The sequence below is a fragment of the Acomys russatus genome, chromosome 28, assembly GCF_903995435.1.
Source record: "Acomys russatus chromosome 28, mAcoRus1.1, whole genome shotgun sequence".
NCBI classification, from domain to species: domain Eukaryota; kingdom Metazoa; phylum Chordata; class Mammalia; order Rodentia; family Muridae; genus Acomys; species Acomys russatus.
This window is the reverse complement of record NC_067164.1, coordinates 13,856,288-13,872,484: the sequence shown is the minus strand read 5'-3', so window position 1 is coordinate 13,872,484 and position 16,197 is coordinate 13,856,288. Positions and strand designations below refer to the sequence as shown.

Sequence of the window (16,197 nt, the reverse complement as noted above, 5' to 3'; positions counted from 1 at the left end):
CAAATAGATCTTGAAATAATTCAAGGATCCACCCCCCCCAACATCCCATTCCCCAACCCCCCCTTAGTCTATGTCTCTTCCTTGATGGCTTCTGAGGCATCAGAACAGTTATGCAGTAAAACCTGTACTGCAGTTCAATGGAGCGATAATATCCGACCCACATTTTCAGACGAAAAAAGGGGCATCGATTAAAACTCTTAACAAAAGTGTATGAGAATTTGAAGAAGTACACAACTGTGGAGATAGCTTTTCTATGTGGGAAGCATACAGAGGGTGTGTCATTTATGTGACTTCAGTTGAAATAAAGCATTAAGAACTTGAAGGTGGAGCCCCAGTATATCTGGAAAGTGTCAACTATATCAAGAAGCTCTAGCAGCAAATACAGAAGACATTACTCTGTGGCCAACTCTTTGCCTGCGCTGGAGAATGTGTGGACCTTTTAGTCTACCAAGCGAGCTCAATCTATCAAGTCAAGTAATATCCAAGTTGAAACTGTACATCCAGCTTCCTATGGTACGTCACTAAGAAACTTGTTGAATCTTTACATAGCATGGTGCTTGACTTTCCAGGCAAGCTGACCTGGTTCCTGACGGTTCTGGGAACTTCCTCTGGGTTGAATGAGATTCCTATCTTTTAAAATCAAGCATCTGCATTAGACAGCTTCTCTTCTATGGATCTACGCACTACCCATAGAAGTCCTGGTTTACTATTTCCTTTATGCCTCAGGACACTGTTCTCCAGTGGATTGAATGATTATCTGTGTCTTATGTCCTAGCACCTTACAGGAACTGGATTTTTGAGAATGGTTTGCACGCAAAATTCCTTTCAAGTCAATGTGTCCAATGAACCATTGTGTATTGTAGAGATGCAAATACATTTGACTTTGGCTTGTAGAGTTTTGGGCGTTTTGGGCAGTCCAAGGTTTAGAAACGTCACGTAGGTAGCCAAACTCCTAAGTGCTTCGTAGTTTAAAGAAAGAGAGACTAAGACATAACATATGTAATGTTTCTGCTGACTTGCTTGTTGCCTTGAAACTTTGTCAACAAGGGGAGGCAAGTAAACAAGTAAACATCAGCAATAAAACAATTCTTGCCCTGGATCAGAAACCACAAAACCCAATAAATATCTTTCTGTGATTTTCCAGGTGTGAGTATATTATTAGCAATGCATGGATATAACAGCCACTTTCCTTCACTGAGTAATGCTTATGTCACGACACTTGTCTGGATATCGGTCCTAGATTGGAATTTGAATGCCGCACAGTTGTCACACACAATATTGTTGTAAAAATAGGCATATCAATACACTGGGTCTAAATGCAGGTTTCTTGCATTTACTTCAGTGCATCTGGTGCGGTTACGCACACGGTTGAGGTTACAAAAGTGGATTGTACTCAGTTCTTGTAAAAAAAAAAAAAAAAAAATAAAACACTACTGGGTCTTCTACTACCTGGAACAAAGGCTTAAGTTTAACTAGTTTCAGAATCACCATAAGCCAAGACAAAAAAAGAGGTGGGAAATACAATCTAAATTGGGATTATGCTACAAATAGTTCACATTTGTTGAAAAAAATCTGTGTGTTAAAAGAAAGGTATGTAAGTGTGTAACAATGCTCTTTTAGGTGATACCTGTATCTGTAAAGTGACAAGAGTTTAATGGCAAGCCTAATAAAAAATGTCAATTCTGGTTATTTTTCCTTGCAATTCTTTCCAAAAATGATGCTGGAAGAGATCGGGTGGCAGGTTGAGTGTTTCACATCAGGAGATTCCTCCCGTTCAATGTCACACTGCAGAAAAAGACTAGAAAAAGTTCATAGAAAGGGTATGTCGATATAAAAGATGACAAGAAATTGACAGAATGAATAAATAATAAAGAATCAAAAACGAAAAAGAATGCAACCCCGAAGAAAAATGAAAAACGCAACGTAAGACAAACAGCACAAGTGGAAAATTGGACAGAGAAGCAAACGTTATAAATACAGTGTGGACATCCTGGAAATTCAGGTGAAGTTAGTCCAAATAATGTCAGCCCGGGGAAACAGAAGGAAAGCGTGGCAGATTATTAAGACTTTCCGACACATCAATGTTAGGACAGTCACTATCCAGGCATGGCATGACTATAGGACTATGGGAGGGTAGACAGTGGTAGAACGGGAGTATATGAGACGAATATTAATTTGCTCATGTTGTTTAAATTCCTTACTTTTATTGCGCACAACATACAATATCTTATAGTATCATACCATTATCTTTTAATGCGTGTATGCATCTTAAAATAAAATATAAAATTACATTTATTAGATCTTCATTCTGCATTCCAGGAAAAGGAAACCCTGTTAAAAATTGCATCCTCTTTGCATTTTTCCACATCCCTTCTTATAGATTCATAATACAATTTCACTGACCCATGTAGTTCCTATAAAAATAAAACAACCTTATTATCCAGGCAACCATATGGCTGGTAACAGTATTATTTTATAGTGTTTGACACATCCAAACTCGAATGATGTTTTCTTGATATGTAACATACACTCACCCAGATAACTTCAGAAAATATAATGTATAGTGTCATGAATAACAACTGGAATGTGGGCCCAAACCTTCCCCTGATGAATTGTGAATTATAAAAGCTATCACACTCTGAACTTCAACTGTTATGAGTAAGAAGTGAGGGACTTGAATAAAAAGAGAGTTGGGTGACACCACAACCATACTTTCCAGCTACAAGATTACTGGTAGTTTGTGTGCCTAAACCGAGGGCCTCACTCAGAGATGTAGAGAGTATGAATTGCATTTTCTGGCTTTGATGAATACGATGAGAGAGAGAGAGAGAGAGAGGAGAGAGAGAAAGGAGAGAGAGAGAGATGAGAGAGGAGAGGAGAGAGAGAGACAGAGACGAGAAGAAGAAAAATCAGTAATGACAAAGTATCAATTTTATTCTCTAACATGTTTCAGACAGAATACAGAGTTTGCAACATACAACGAAGGATATATGCTCTGTGCTGCTTCACTGATATAGGCATCTAGGTGTGTTAAATGAGAGTTTCCCTCATGAAAACAGGAGCAATGTGGTTCACAGTTAGGCATTTGTTGCTCAAGCACGGACCCACGTTTGGGCCCTCATACCAAACTGGCAGCTCAAAGATCTATTTCTCTAGTTCTACAGAAACTGACCTCTTCCTTTTTTCTTTCTATGTGGACACTAAGTGTATAAGCAGTGCAAGTACATACATGCAGATAAAACACTGCATGCATAAAATAAAAATAAATTTATCTTAATGAAAGATGAAGTTCTTATGAAGAAAAGACAATTGACTTAAGATTAATAAATTGCTAGTATGATCTCACCACTTGCATGAGAGGAAGAGCCCTATGAGGCAGCAGTATGAGATTCGAATCTCATACTGCTGCCTCATAGGGCTCTTCCTTATCTCATGCAAGTGGTGAGATCATACTAGCAATTTATTAATCTTAAGTCAATTGTCTTTTCTTCATAAGGGAACTTCATCTTTCATTAAGATAAATTTATTTTTATTTTATGCATGAGTGTTTTATCTGCATGTATGTACTTGCACTGCTTATACACTTAGTGTCCACATAGAAAGAAAAAAGGAAGATGTCAGTTTCTGTAGAACTAGAGAAATAGATTCTTTGAGCTGCCAGTTTGGTATTGAGGGCCAAACGTGGGTCCTCTGCTTGAGCAACAAATGCCCTTAACTGCTGAACCACATTGCTCCTGTTTCATGAGGGAACTTCTCATTTAACACCCTAGATGCTATATCAGTGACAGCAGCACAGAGCATATATCCTTCCTTGTATGTTTCAAACTCTGTATTCTTGTCTGTATAACATGTTAAGAAATAAAATTATACTTTGTCATTACTGATTTTCTTCTCTCTCTCTCTCTCTCTCTCTCTCTCTCTCTCTCTCTCTCTCTCTCTCTCTCCCTTTCTCTCTCTCTCTTTCTCTCTCTCTCTCTCATCGTATTCATCAAAGGCCAGAAATGCAATTCATACTCTTCTACAATCTCTGAGTGAGGCCTCGGTTTAGGCACACAAACTACCAGTAAAGTCTGTAGCTGGAAAGTATGGTTGTGTGTGTCACCCAAGCTTCTCTTTTTATTCAAGTCTCCTCACTTCTTACTCATAACAGTTGAAGTTCAGAGTGTGATGAGCTTTTATAATGTCACAATTCATCATGGGAAGGTTTGGGCACATTCAGCAGTTGTTATTCATGACACTATACATTTATATTTTCTGAAGTTATTCTGGGTGATGTATGTTACATATTCAAGAAAACATCATTTGAGTTTGGATGTTGTCAAACACTATTAAAATAATACTGTTACCAGCCATATGGGTTCACTGGATAATAAGGTGTGTTTAATTTTTATAGGAACTACATGGGTCAGTGAAATTGTATATATGATCTATAAAGAAGGTGATGTGGAAAAATGCAAAGAGGATGCAATTTTTAACAGGGTTCCTTTCCTGGAATGCAGAAATGAAGATCTAATAAATGGTAATTTTATATTTTATTTTTAAAGATGCATACACGCATTTAAGATGCATGTATATGGTATGATAGATAATATAGATATGGTTATGTTGCAATAAAAGTAAAGGAATTTAAACAACATGAGCAAATTAATATTCTGTCATCTATATAGCAGATTCTACCACTGTAAATCCACCATAGTCCTATAGTATGCCATGGGCCTGGAATAGTGAATGATCCTAACTATTGTATGTGATCAGGAAAGTCTTGTAATATGCCAGCATTTCCTTCTAAGTTTCCAGGGCTGAAAATATTATATATAGTAGGAAACTTCACTGAATTTCAAGGATAGTCACAACTGTATTTATAAAAGTTTGCTTATCAACATGTCAAAAATTATTCACTTCAATTGATGAAAATGTTTGATCTTACTTTGCAGTTTATTTAATAATTTTCTTTACAGGGAGATTGCATTATTATTATTATTATTATTATTATTATTATTATTATTATTATTATTATGTCAATTTAAAATATGAAATAATCTCTTTTAAAATACTCATTAAAATTTATATGAACATTTTTCAAATTATCTATTATTTTTAAATGAGGTGTGAAACAATTGAAAGGGAAGGAATCTCCTAGAATAGTGAAAACTCACCTGCCACCCGATCTTCTTCCAGCATCATTTTGGGAAAAGAATTGCAAGGTAACCAGAATTACATTTTTATTAGGCTTGCATTAAACTCTTGCCACTTTACAGATACAGGTATCACCTAAAAGGCATTTTATACACACTTAATTACTCTTTTCTTTTAACACACAGATTTTTCAACAAATGTGAACTATTTTTAGCATAATCCAAGTTTAGATTGTATTTACACCTCTTTTTTTTGTCTTGGCTTATGGTGATTCTGAAAACTAGTTAAACTCTAAGCCTTTGTTTCCAGGTAGTAGAAGACCAGTAGTGTGATTTTTTTTTTTTTTTTTACAAGAACTGAGTACAATCACTTTTGTAACCTCAACCTGGTGCTTAACGCACCAGATGCACTGAATAAATGCAAGAAACCTGCATTTATATCCCAGTGTATTGAATGCCTTTATTTTACAAAATATTGTGTGTGACTAACTGTGCGGCATTCAAATTAATCAGGACACGATATCCAGACAAGTGTCTTGACATAAGCATTTACTCAGTGAAGGAAAGTGGCTGTTATTATCCATTTCATTGCTAATAATATACTCACACCTGGAAAACTACAAGAAAGATATTTATTTGGGTTTGTGGTTCTGATCCAGGGCAAGATGTTTTATTTGCTGATGTTTTACTTGTTTTACTTGCCTTCTTGTTGACAAAGTTTCAAGGCAAAATACAAGTCAGCAGAAACATTACATATTTATGTCTCTAGTCTCTCTTTTCTTTAAACTACCAGCACTTAGGAGTTTGCTACTACAGTGACGTTTTCTAAACCTTGACACTGCCAAAAAGCCCAAACTCTAAATACCAAAGTCAAATTGTATTCATTCTACAATACACAATGTTCATTGTGAACATTGAACTTGAACGGGAATTTTGGAGGGTGCAAACCATTCTCAAAAATACCAGTTCCTGTAAGGTGCTAGGGACATAAGACACAGATAATCATTAATTCCATGGAAACAGTGTCTGAGAGTAAAGGAATAAGTAAACAGACTCTATGGGTAGTGCTTAGATCATAGAAGAGAAGACTTCTAATGCAGATGCTTGATTTTAAAAGATGAGGAATTCATTCAAACCCAGAGACATTCCCAGGAGACCTCAGGAACCAGGTCAGCTTGCCTGGAAAGTTAAGCATCCATGCTATGTAGAAGATTCAAAGAAAGTTTCTTAGGACTTACCATAGGAAAGCTGGATGTCAAGTTCAGACTTGGATATTACTTTACTTGTAGTAAGATTGAGCTGCTTTGTAGAGAAAAGGTCACACAATTCTCCAGCGCAGGCAAAGATTGGCCACAGAGTAGATGTTCTTCTGTATTCTGCCTGCTAGAGCTTCTTGATATAGTTGACACTTTCCAGATATCTGGGGCTCCACACTTCAAAGGTTCTAATGCTTTTATTTTCAACTGAAGTAACATTAAATACACACCCTCTGTATGCTTTCCCACAGAAAAGCTATCTCACAGTTGTGTACTTTCTTCAAATGTCTCAATACCACTTTTGTTAAGAGTTTTAATCGAGCCCCTTTTTTCGTCTGAAAAGTGTCGTAGGATATTATCGCTCCATTGAACTTGCAGTCAGGTTTTTACTGCATACTGTCTTATGCCTCAGAAGCCATCAAAGGAAAAGACATAACTGAATGGATTTGGCCTTGAATTATTTCAAGATCTATTTTTGCTAAAGTATGTTTGGAGTAGTGGCTAAAAAAAAAAAAAAAGGACAAAGAAAGTGATATTTAAAAAGAGCAGGACAACAAGTGAGAAAATAATTTAAGGACAATGGTTTTGAGGTTGTAATGTGGTTTAGTGGGAGGTATATGGAATAATATATGAGAAACAGGAGCAGATCTTTGATGGAGAAAAACACACAAGGTGGTGCAGGCTCCAATGTGGAACTTTTAGTGAGATGACAAAATTAAAAATTCACTTATAAAAGTTGTTGGCTAAATAAAAAAACAACTAATTATGAATGAGTAAATTAACTTGGTAAATTGGATCCATTGTGAATTTAGATAACAAAAATGTAGAGAGGGTGGAAAGGGTTAGTGAAGAAGGCTTGATGTTTACATTGTTGGTTGAAATGATTGAAAAAAAAACTCCAAAAAGACATCAGAAGGAGAATTCAAGGGTAGACAGTGATAACTAAATTTTTTTTGTGTGTGTACTAGGAATTCTAGAGACAGTTGCATGGAAAGTAGCAACTCCAGAAAAAAATTAGATGTTCATTGAAGGAATAAAAAGGACTGCACAGTGAAACATTTACGATATTTAATAATATCCATTAAAGTGAGATCATACAAATCAGATGGAGGTAAAAGTGAGAGACAACAGTGTCTCCAAGAATGTGAAGAGAAACAGTCTCAGTCTGAAATACAGACAACCTATTGAGATTCAAGGAACACTCCTGAAACAAGAGAACAGTGGTGTGGGCAAAGGATGAAAAGTGAGAGGTCAATTTATGGATATGAGGGTGTGTACATTTCCATTCAATTAGCAAAAAGAAGTTGGGAGAATTATAATAAGTTTTAAAAGTCTATTATGTTTAATAGCAAACTTGGTACAAAACAGAAGTATTTTTATTCTCCTTTCGAACTTTTTTGAAAATTCTTTAAACATGAGAACGATTTTTCAAAGAATAAGCAGAAACCTTTCTTTAAAACCGTTCTGTAAATGCATGAGCAAGCTAAGGAGCTTAACTTAGCTTCTGGTAGAGAGGTAAGGGCAGACACTCTTTGATATCAGTGATAAAGGTCCTGAAAGCCTAAGGACAGAGTATGAACATAGGCTGGCAGACTTCCAGAAACTCGCTTCGGGAGCCTTGACAGTCAGCCGTGGAAGAGGCTACATCCTTTGTCTCATTTATTTATTGCTGAGAAAAATCTGAGTGCAAAAAGAGGGGGCCTTTGAAGGATAGAATTTTATTGTGCTAATGCTAGAAATGGCAGCTTCAGGATTTGCTGATTCACTGATATTTATCTAGTGCATATAAGCATGAGGATCTTCCTTTCGGGATGTAGCAGCCACTTTTGTTATAAACAATTAAGGGGAAGCCCTCAAAGGAGTTTAGAGATATGGATTAATACAACTATGGAAGCTAATTTTTTTTCTAACTGCAAGCAAGGAACTAGAGGGCATTTTTGTCTTTAGTATCCAAATTGTAATGTGGTCTAAAGAACACGCCTATCATCTCAGTACTCAGGAGGCAGAGGTAGGCAGATCACGTGAGTTTGAGGCCAGCCTGGTCTACAAAAGAAAGTCCAGGCCAGCCAAGGCTACAAAGAGAAATCCTGTCTCGAAAAAAAAAAAAAACAAAAGACAGAAAAAACTGTACTCTTGACTGAGTAATCTTTCAACTTGTTTATTTGCATTAATTCCTTCAATACTCTTACATAGTGAATTAACTTAGATTTCATTATTTTTACTCATAAAATTGGGGAAACAATCCGGGTGACTCAAATTTTTATCGGTGAAAATGTCATACAAATAAAAAGTAGGAAACAGACATGACCAGTGCAAGAAATGGCACTATTACATCTGGCTATTGAATATATTTCCTAGCAGGATCAGACTAAAGGCCAAGAAGACATAGATCCATAGATCGCATCAACTTAAGATATTAAAGTAGCTTTTTTCTGTATATTGTTTATATATTTTATCTTTTTCCAAAAGGAATGTGTATTATTAGTTGTTGGAAAGAAGAATCTTTAAATTTTGATAACAACATGGTTGATAACCCTGCCAGTGATTTTTTATTTTATTAATTTATTCATATTACATCTCAATGGTTATCCCATCCCTTGTATCCTCCATTCCTCCCTCCCATTTTCCCCTCTACTCCTCTCCTTATGAGGGGAACCTCCTCCTCCTGTATATGCTCATAGAGTATCAAGTCTCTTCTTGGTAGCCTGCTAACCTTGCTCTGAGTGCCACCAGGTCTCCCCATTCAGGGGATGTGGTCAAATATGAGGCACCACAGTACGTGTGAAAATCAGACCCCACTCTCCACTCAACTGTGGAGAATGTCCTGTCCATTGGCTAGATGCAGAGAAAGCTTTGATAAAATCCAACACTCATTTATGTTTAAAGTTTTGGAGAGATCGGGGATACAAGGCACTTTCCTCAACATAATAAAGGCTATATACAGCAAGCCAATAGCCAAAGTCAAAGTAAATGGTGAGATACTCAAGGAAAATTCCTCTAAAATTGGGAACAAGGCAAGGCTGCCCACTCTCTCCATATCTCTTCAATATAGTACTCGAAGTTCTAGGCAGAGCAATAAGACAACAAAAGGAGATCAAGAGTATCCAAGTGGAAAGGAGGAAGTCAAATTATCCCTATTTGCAGATGATAGTCTGCAGTCTACAGATGCAGTCTACATAAGTGATCCTCAAAATTCCACCAGAGAACTCCTAAGCTGATAAACACCTTCAGCAATTGGCTGGATACAAAATTAACTCAAAAAAGTCTGTAGCCTTCCTATACACAAATGACAAGCTTGCAGAGGAAAAAATTAGGAAAACCACACCCTTCACATTAGCCACAAGCAATATAAAATATTTAGGAGTTACTCTAGCCAAGCAAGTGAAGGACTTGTTTGAAAAAAATTTCAAAACTCTGAAGAAAGAGATTGAAGATGACCTGAGAAGATGGAATGATCTTCCTTGCTCATGGATCGAGAGAATTAACATAGTAAAAATGGCCATCTTACCAAAAACAATCTACAGATTCAATGCAATCCCTATCAAAATACCTACACAATTTTTTAAAGACTTTGAAAGTTCAATTCTGAACTTCATATGGAAAAAACAAAAAACCCAGAATTGCTAAAACAATCTTGTACAATAAAAGATCTCTGTCAGTGATTTAACAACTTCTTTCATCCTCCAGATGATCTATCTTTGCCGGAATGCCAAGGATGTGGTGGTCTCTTATTATTACTTTTTCCTTATGATAACTAGTTATCCAAATCCTGAATCCTTTTCAGAATTTTGGGAGAAATTTATGCAAGGCCAAGGTAAGAGCAAATTAGCTTCTTTAGATTTTTTTTTCAAAAAAGGAAAAAACAAAACAAATGCTATTTTGTGGCAAACAACAGTAAATGAATTAATATAAACAGAGATAATATAAATAACTATATATAAATATACAAAACATAGAATTATAACATACAGACATACAATATAAGTAGAATATAAACATATATACAGAAATGAAATAGAAATATATAAATATGTGCAACCGATTAACATAATACATGTAAACAGAAATGTAATATAATATAAATATAAGATGATATAAATATAGAAACATAAGTAGAATGTAAATATAAATATATATGTAAACAGATGTAGACTCTAAGGTTCCTAAGGGATATATTATTTTACAAATTCTAAAATACTGGTGCATAAAGTGATAGCAGGATTTTGTATGTGAGGAGGATGGAAAGTTAGAGGCTCTGGGCATTCCATATAATGCCAACAAGTAAATGCATTGGTTCTAGTGTGAACATCAGTGCTGGTAGTTTCCCCTCTATAAGTCTGAGAGTTAGTGTGTCCCTCCTCTAACATACATTTTTATATCTTCAAAATGTTTAGAACATGTTGTGACATGATTGAACAAAAGTGTGTGAGGGTGTAAAAGCATGGCTCATTTCTTTCCAAGGAAATTGCCAAGGACATAAACAAAGTCAGATATAGGCATATACAGTCATTCTGAATAGCGATGAAAGTCTTGCTTATTCTTCTAGGTATGCAACTGGATATTTCCATTTTGAATTCACTGAACAGTAAAGAGTTTCTTAAGCACTTTACCATTCCATTAAAATTTTGAGTAAATAAACTGAGTGTTTATATTTGAAGACAAAAGGTAAAAGAATAGTTTAAGCTTTGTTAAATAATGTATATGAAGCCAGGTATGGTGGCCAAAGACTTTAATCCCAGCACACACGTGGCAGAAGCAGGCAGATCTCTGTGAGTTCGAGGCCAGCCTGGATTACAAAGTGAGTCCAGGACAGGCAGGGCTACACAGAGAAACCCTGTCTTGAAAAACCAAATAGAAAGAAATTTCATAGGGATAACTGAAAGAAATTTTTTATCCATAGAAGATAATATTGCTCATTAGATCTGTGGCTGCAGGAAAAAATATAATCTACAGCATCTTGAAGAAAATATACGCCTCAGGATTGTCAAGATTCTCCTTGAAAACAGGAGAAAATAATTTATATGCCTTAAAAATGGCGAATTCAATCATTGTAAAGTCATTGTGGGTCTTATCAAAAGAAACTTTGCTTATAGTATCAAAGCACAGAGAAAGGACACAGTGGGTTAATGTCAAGTCAAGACTCATAACATGTTTGCACTGTTTTGTTAGCTTTGGATTTGGTAAAGCTGTTGTGTAAGGACAATAGAAGAAAAGGTGGCAGCATTTGCCACACCATCCCTACCATTGAACCCTTGGAGCAAGAGGGATTGGAATTGTCCCTAAAAGAACACCTTTCGCAATCTAAATTACTAGTCTTATAGATAATGCTCTCATGTTTACTATTCTCTGTCTCTCTGTCTCTGTCTGTCTGTCTGTCTGTCTCTCTCTCACTCTGTGTATGTGGTCTGTCTTTCTGTCTGTCTCTCTTTTCTCTCTCCCTCCCTCCACTATCCCTGCTTCTCTCTGTCCCTCCCCCCTCACACAAACAAATAGAAACACAGAGATATGCACAGACATGAACAATGACACACGTAGCTACACACACACACGCACACACACACACACACACACACACACACACACACACACACACACACATGGACACATGCATCAGTATAAAATATGATCTCATTGCACTAAATTGAGTTGGTTTATCTTTTGTCAACATCATCATACATGTCATGATGATAAAACCAAATAAATGTTTCTGAAGATGAAGCTAACAATTTTGTGTCATTATTGTGCTTCTTAATAAGTGGAGCTGGCCTGTTAGTTTTAATTCTACGATCCTTTTGTCTTTTATTAATGAATTGAAAAACTTCTGTCAAGCTTATAAGATGATTACCTAATGTCTTTACACCTTTCTTCTTCTAATTTCAGTTCCATATGGTTCCTGGTATGATCATGTAAAATCTTGGTGGGAAAAGAGTAAGAGTGCACATGTGCTATTTATGTTCTATGAGGACATGAAAAAGGTAGGAAAAGGAAAACATATAAATATTCTAGTAATTCTTAAGATAGGTAATTAGGAGTTCAAGCCATATTTGAGCAGAATAGCAAAGATTTGCCTCCAAAAGAATAAAAAAATAATTAAATAACGATGTGACAGTGAAAGTGAAAGTGGATATAGTCATTGCTATGTGAGCTTGAGTACTGAGTCCCTCAACCTTTATTCAGATCCCCAGTCCTTTATTAAACCAGGTAGGTATGGAAACCCACATCTAATCCTAGTGCTATAGACGCAGGCACGTAAGCTCTGGGTTGAGACAGCCTGTCTTAGTACAGTAAAGTATAGAGCAAAAGAGGAAATTGTGGGGCCCTGCTCAAACTGTGGCACCAGCCAAGGACAATACGTGCAGTAAACTTCAAATCCCTACTCAGATCTAGCCAATGGAGAGGACATTCTCCACAGTTTGGGTAGAGAGTGAGGACTGACTTTCACATTACCTCTGCTGCCCCATATTTGACTACGTCCCCTGGAGGGGGAGGCTTGGTGGCACTCAGAGGAAGGATAGCAGGCTACCAAGAAGAACTTGATACCCTATGAGCATATACAGGGGGAGGTAATCCCCCTCAGGCACAGTCATAGGGGAGGGAAATAATGGGAAAATGGGAGGGAGGGAGGAATGGGAGGATACAAGGGATGGAATAGCAACAGAGATGTAATATGGATAAATTAATGAAATATAAAACAAAACAAAAACAAAAACTAAACAAAAAAAGACCCTGAAAAAAAAGAAGAAATTATATTACTATGCATTTCTGGCATTCACACTTGAACACACACACACACACACACACACACACACACACACACACACACACACACACAGAGAGAGAGAGACACACACACAAACACACACACACGCACATATGCACATGCACATGTCTATGGAAAAATAAATAGAGAGGAAGGAAAATATTAGGAAGAAGTATTTTACTAGTTATCTCATTTAGTCCTATAAGCTTTTAAAATGTTTCCTGTATCTATTGTGGATGAGGAAGAATTGTTCTAGAATAGTTTTTTTTCTTCATTATATATTCAATTCCAATATGACCTGATAGAAAATAATGCTCCCTATCATTTTTTCTTTTTTCTTTCTTTTTTTAAATTTTATTTTATTTATTTATTCATATTACATCTCAATGGTTATCCCCTCCCTTGTATCCTCCCATTCCTCCCTCCCTGCTATTTTCCCCTTACTCCCGTCCCCTATGACTATGACCCAGGGAGACCTCCTCCCCCTGTTTATGCTCATAGGGTATCAAGTCTCCTGTTAGCTATTCACCAATTTTTGTTACCTTGGTTTTCAATCGCTTTGTTTCTCCCTAGGATATCAGAAGAGAAGTGATAAAATTGATCGAGTTCCTGGGGAAAAAGCCCTCAGAGGAGCTTGTGGACAAAATCATCCAGCACACTTCATTCCAGGAAATGAAGAACAATCCATCCACCAATTACACAATGATGCCAGATGAAATAATGAACCAAAAAGTATCGCCTTTCATGAGAAAGGGTGAGAAGAGAAAGCCATGTGGCTCTCTGTTAAAAGCTCTAAGCTGCCATGACTTATGCAAAAATCTACTCAAGGTTATTCACCCTGCATAACTAGCACACGCTTTCCTCACAACTGTTAAATTTTGAAGATTCTTATTGAGTTATCAATTGTGCAGAGGATTTAGACACTGTTTATTAATGCATCAAATACCATATTTACTAATAATGAATACCTGTTTCTTGTTTATCCAGTTTAAGGAATATTGTTTAGTCTCGGCATCAGTATAATACTAAAATGTGTCAACTGTCATTAACCTGCTCTGTGCATCTTGTGTGTATACCGTACACCAAGTACATATTACCTCTATAGATTATGATTTCTAACTTGGAATATAGCTTTATTATCTCATTTTGAGATGAAAAAACAAGTTCCTAAAAGTCACATTTTCCTTCTACAAATGACAGAACATATTAAATACTAAATGATTAAGGTAGGAATTAAAAATAAGTATATTTATCAATAATATTAAAAACACAATGAAAAGAAAATTTATTTACATAGGAGCATTACCTGGGAAAATTATAGTCAATTTGTATACCTGAAATTTGAGATTTTTTTTATATAGCATTTAGGCAGCAGTGTCATTTATGTAATTGGATACAAAAGCATAAGTGTGGATTTGAGAGAGATTTATCAGCACAAAGATGGTATTCAATAATTTAATAGTCATTACACCACAGATCTCACCGTAGAAGTCCTGATGTATGAGAGAAAAATCAAAGAAGGAAACTCATCTGAAGTAATATAGGAAAGAAAGGGTGAGCCAAGTAAATTTTTGTCAGGACAACAAAAACAAATAATTTATCTTTCTAAAAATCAGCAGTGCGGTCCTTGAATATTTGATTGGGAAAACTGCATATTAGGAGAAAATGTTCACATTATTAATGAAGTAGATACAAGATAGTGAACTCCCACAGTTCTGGTTCAAAGAGCTGATGCTGTTTCTGTCTGTGTTGCCACAGGGATTGTTGGGGACTGGAAGAACCACTTCACAGCAGCTCTGAGAGAGAGGTTTGAGGAGCACTACAAACAGCAGATGAAGGACTGCACTGTGAAGTTTAGAACAGAGCTCTGAGACACTTCCTTCTCTTGTATCCGAAACCGGGATGTTCTTCCAACTTATCCTGCAGTTTCTCTTGCTTTGCCTTTCAGTAGAAGTAAGAGTCTATGAAAGGCTGACGGTTTAATTTCGATCTGTTTTTCAAACTCTCACGTCAATTTAATTTCTGAATAGTTTGACGGCAGCAACACATTTTCTTATATATAACATAAGCATTGTCCTCAAACAGCATTCAAATATTTCTAATAAAAATAATTTGATGTCTCTATATTTAAATATCCATGCATTCATTACAATATAAATACTTCCTTGGTGATGCACAGGCCAACAAACATAAAAGTGCATTGAGAGTGGCAAGTAGGCAACCTTGTGATTGTGTTTGGAAGCCGAAAACATACACAATTATATGAACAAATTAAAACAATCCCATAATTATAAGGCCACTTAACGATAACATGTAAAGATTCATAAATTATAGAAAATTGGTTAAACTAAAATAAAAGAAATGTATTTTCTTATGTTTTAAGCCTTTAGTCCATGCGGATGTAGCACAGGATCACGGACTGCACTCACAGTCATGCAAGATTTCCATAACTTGGAATTCAGAGATTTTCCAATAAAGCACCATTTGAATAATACAGTATAAACATAGTCCATGTATTGTTTTATGTATGTTGAACCACCCCAGTATCTCTGGGAATGATAGGGCTTGATAGTGATGGATCACGAAAAACAAAGCACCAAGGCTCATAGTAGTTGTTTGAGAGTTTCTTTGAGTGTGTTTGGATCCTACTCAACTGCCTCCCCCAGTTGTTCCCAGATCCACCTCCCTTCCTTAAGCACACAGCTTTGTAATCTGTCATTTTCCTTTGAAACCCTTCAAGACCAATTTGTGCTTCCCAGATAGACTTAGGTGTATGCTTTCTCACGGTAGCATGGTCAAATTACTGGGGCTACCCTCTAGGAGAAAACTATAGCTTATTCTACCAGCAGCTAGCAATTGCCAATGTCTCCAAGGCTTGGGGTGGTATATGTGCCCAATTCCATCTCTGTGCTAGAAGTTGGTCTGGCTTGGACTCGTGCCAAGTGCAAGGCTGCTTGTTTTTGCATGTTGTCACAACTTACATAAGATCATATTTGTAGCCCCTCCTTCTGTGGAAGAATTTAATGCTTCCTTGTAGTCACTGACC

General features: G+C 36.4%; 1 pseudogene; it reads left to right on the top strand.

Annotated features, from left to right (window-relative positions):
* LOC127210646 (sulfotransferase 1E1-like) overlaps nucleotides 1-15,022 on the top strand; it is a 16,400-nt pseudogene extending 1,378 nt beyond the window's left edge.
* The last annotated feature ends 1,175 nt before the right edge of the window (nucleotides 15,023-16,197 follow it).